We start from the raw sequence: 4,458 nt of genomic DNA, 5'->3' as shown, positions 1-4,458 counted from the left end.
TTATATTGCTCATCATTTTGGTCATTCTTCCACCTTGAAGGGTAAGGGATTCTTGGCTTTTAACGTGGGGGGTGTCATTTCCTTCTCTTTTGCTATTTCCTCAACCTCCACGACCTCGGGTGCTTCAACATTGGTCTTCTCACTCGGGAGCCTACCCTAAACTTCACGACCACTTCTCAAAGTGATCACCTTCACATGTTTTCTTGGGTTGGTTTCTGTGTTACTTGGCAAACTCCCATGAGGTCTTTCTGAGAGTGACTTGGCAATTTGGCCCACTTGGTTCTCCAAGTTATGCAATGACATGGTGTGGTTGCAAAGTGTTGCCACAACTAATTGAAACCTTGTATCTGATGATTGAATAAACTTGGTCAAAGCCTTCTCCAAATCGGTCATCCAGTTTTCCAATGTTGAAACTCGATTCTACATGTTCGGGGCTTGTTGTTGTTGGAAAACCGGTGGTGCCATGGTCTTCTATTGCACTTGTTAGTCCAAGGAAGGTTAGGATGGCTCCTCCACCCTGGATTGCATTTATTGCTACATGGATTTGCTTGACCTCTCATTACATTATGCATAAAGTCAACCTATTCCACTGAGGATGTACCACCAAATAGAAATCGGGCAATTAGATGGAGCATGTCCTCCCCCACACCCAGTTCAACTCATCAAGGCTGCCACCCTAAGAGAAGTTAGAGTGTCTAACTTCTTGCTTAATGACTCAACTTGTGCCACCAATGAGGTAACTACATCAATCTTATAAAGTCCGGCTACCTTTTTTCTATCCCTTGTGTTCCACTGATAACTATTCATAGCTTTTTCTTTGATGAGATGTCAGGCTTCTTCAGGGGTCTTGCTCCATAATGTACATCCTGCAGTAGCATCAAGTAACTCTTTTGTACTTGGGTTCAACCTACTATAGAAAGTATGGATGATCATCCACTCGGGAAACCCATGTTGAGGACATTTCCACAAGAGCTCTTTGAACCTATCCCATGTCTCAAAAAGAGACTCCAATTCCATTTGCACAAAAGAGGAAATTTCATTCCTAAGCTTCGCAGATTTTCCTGGAGAAAAGTATCAGGCAAGAAAAGCTTCTACCATCTCATCCGAAGTAGTGATCGATGCTCTAGGTAATGAATGTAGCAATTGCTTCACTCTCCCTTTCAAGGAAAATGGGAAGGCCCTTAACTTGATAGCATCATCCATAACACCATTAATCTTGAACATGTCGCACACTTCCAAGAAGTTCTCTATATAATTGTTTAGATCCTCATCGGCCAAACCATTAAACTGTGCCAACTGGCATAACATATGGATGAAGCCTGGCTTGAGCTAAAAATTTTTAGCCGTAATCGGTGGCTACAAAATACTAGACTGCGTGCCAAGAACTGTGGGTTTGGCATAATCTGAAGTGTGTTCTCTACTGCTCATTCTGTTTTGGCATATTATCAGACCTTTCACCTTCTATCTCAGCTTGATTAGACTATTCTTGCATAGGTTCTTTTCCCCTTCTATGAATTCTTCGTCCAATGTCCGGATCTCCTTCAACCAATGTCGAAGGGTTTCCTTGGGTCCCAAAGAAAGGAAAGCAAATAAGAGCAATAGAAGATAAGAAAGTATGAAATAGAACAAGTGATGAATAGCTAAAATTGCAAAGTGTAAAGTGTTTCTAAAATGGCTACTCCTCGGTAACAGTGCCAAAAACTTGATACACCCCTTGTATATGTACCGCAAGTGCACGGGTTGTCGAAGTAATAATTACACTGGGGAGTGGATAGTCGTATCCACAAGGAATAGTGATTGAAACCACAAGAATTGCTATTTAACTATGATAAAGATGAGTTAAAGTGGTTTGAATAATATCAATGCAAATAAAAATAAAGAAAATAAGAAAGTGACGTAAAATAAAATGGGGCACCCGGACATTGCTCTCCCTAGGACTATTGTTTCAAGTGCAAGACTAATCATTATGTCTCTTAATTGATGTTTAATTAGTCACGGAAATCCTATATCACACGGCCCCAAACCTAAGTTCAACCGTGGCTAACCCTGACAGAAAAGAGTACTCTTGACACCTCATACTATGTGGGTTGCAATAAGCTTTGGGGGCTCCAAGTGATAAACCCTATTCCCTAATATAGATCTAATTCTTTGGTCTAGGCGAAAGAACCTAGTTACAATTAAGCACAGTACTAAGGATTACTTCAATGCTTCACTCTGTTGCTTGCGCAACTAATCCCCAGTGGAGTTCCTCTCTTTGCACTTCACTCTATTACAACCGTAAAAAACTCTTGGAATGCGGAGGTAGGATAAATCACAATGGAAAGGAAAGGGGACGCTCCGCTACCTCTCAACTCACCTTCTTGACCCTCTCCAATCTTGCTTTGTCTAACCTTCATGGTGTGTCACTCATCCACAAAGATTACCAAGATGGATTCTCAAACTTAGTGTCACTTGAAAGAAAATCAACCCAACAAGAATTCAAGATTGGAACTCAATTAAAAACATCAATTAAAGAAACATAATAAAAGGTCAATGAAACAAATCATCCTAGGGTTTACAAGTCCAAGCACCCACTAGGGGTTTAGCTCTCTATGGAACAAGATACAATCAATATTGAATTTGAAAGTAAAAAAAATGTGATCCATAAGTAAAACCCCTTGTAGTCCGTATTGATGGTCTTATGGAGTAGCCTCGTCTTCTCCAAAGGTTCCCTTGTCAAGCCTAGGGCACACCTCACCGAATCGATGCCGACAAAAGCTCACCCAATAACTATCTTCCAAAGGAATGTGGTGTTAAAGGCCGTAGAAGCACTCCAAAAACCTCGCCAAAGCCTCTCCAAACCCTAGCCATGAGCACCTCCAAAGTTGAGGTAAAGATGGGAAAAAGATTTTGTTAAACGGCTGAAATCATGAATTAAATAGGGGTTGGAATCAGGCATCCACACGCCCGTGTGAATCTCCAGGAAATGTGCTTTCTGCTATTTGTGAACAGTAGCTACTACAATGATTTGCTACAGTACTCCACCAAAAATTCTCCTGAATCCACACTTTTCATCGAGCCACATGAATGGGCACACATCCATGCGATAGATCACGTTGCGTCTTCAATAACAATAACATTGAATAAGATCTTGCTAGCCTTACACAAGCATGTGATTACCTTTATGCCCCTCTAAACCATGTATTTGCTTGAGCAAAATGGAGGTTGGCACACATTCACGTGTTTTTGAGCACAACTCGTGTCTTCGCATTTGTTCACTCCAAGATTACATCAACAAGGTGCATCCATGATCTACTTTTGGCCCTTTCTTCCACTATTATCTCCACAAACCTATATGCACAAAAGAACACAAATACACACATATGAGTGATAAAATCTGAGAAAAGTAATGTTCAATGTAAGAAAAGAATACTTCATATTACTAATACACAAGCACTTATCAATACACCCCGGAGGTAGCCTTCTCTCTCGGTAGGTCATCAAATGTACACTTGTAATGCCCAAAATTTAAATACTCAAGAGTAGCTTTTACTCTTCTAGGGTGATATCTCTTTCTACCATCTTTTTACAAAATATTTACACCTAACTAGTAGGGCATCCCACAGGGGATCTGACTTTCCAAGGTTGTTTTTTCTCTCTTTTAAACCAAGCCAACAGGGTTTCGTCCTAGGGACATGTGGCTCCACAATTAGGGTTGAGTGATGAACTTGAATCTTCAAAGTAAGAGTGAGTTTACACTATGGATCCCAATAAATCATTCATACCTATGTGTCCCCTAAGCTTAAGAAGTTCTAAGTGTAAACAATCATAGATCATCATTGGTTAAAGACTCATCTCTAGAAAACCAAGATGCAACCCTCCCCTACACTTGAATGCTACATTATCCTCAATGTAAAAATGATTGCCACAAAAAATAAAATTGACACAATAAAAGCTAGAGGGTGTTGAAGGAACTTTACAAAACACGGAGAGTGATGTTGCCGCTCTCAATTTGTGTGCTACTCAACTCCAAGAATCTACACAATCTTTGAAAGTAGAAAAAGACACAAGTAAAACTCCATAAACATGATTATATAGGGTAATAAAAATTGAGAAAGGCAACAACTATGGCAAAATAAAGATAAAAAAGCCAAAATGTAGTAGGGGATTATCCTTGCTAACTGAGTACAAGACTAATGACAAAAAGATAAAAATAAAACACAAGAAAACAAGTCAAACAAAAGGAGTAATGATGTGGCCCTCAAGTAGGATTACTCCCGAATGCTCCTCATTTCCAGTAGCAGCTGCGGAACCAGATGCAAGATGATCTGCAAGATGCTGAAGGCTTATCCCTAAGCAACAAATGCCAGGCTGCTCAACCTATAGCACCAAATCTTCTTCCAGGGGGATGTCGGGAGCTACGGGATGCTGCAGGGTGGCTATGCCCATCTTCTGCAAATTGTGGAGAGTGAAGGGACT

General features: G+C 40.5%; 1 non-coding gene across 1 annotated transcript; it reads left to right on the top strand.

Moving 5' to 3' along the window:
* Positions 1 to 943: 943 nt before the first annotated feature.
* LOC120272829 lies at positions 944 to 1,050 on the top strand. Its single transcript, XR_005540364.1, has one exon. It is a non-coding gene; the product is annotated as a small nucleolar RNA R71 (small nucleolar RNA).
* Positions 1,051 to 4,458: the final 3,408 nt, after the last annotated feature.

The sequence above is a fragment of the Dioscorea cayenensis genome, chromosome 11 (assembly GCF_009730915.1).
Source record: "Dioscorea cayenensis subsp. rotundata cultivar TDr96_F1 chromosome 11, TDr96_F1_v2_PseudoChromosome.rev07_lg8_w22 25.fasta, whole genome shotgun sequence".
NCBI classification, from domain to species: Eukaryota; Viridiplantae; Streptophyta; class Magnoliopsida; order Dioscoreales; family Dioscoreaceae; genus Dioscorea; species Dioscorea cayenensis.
Note: the sequence above shows the minus strand (reverse complement) of the source record. Positions and strands in the feature narration are given on the sequence as shown.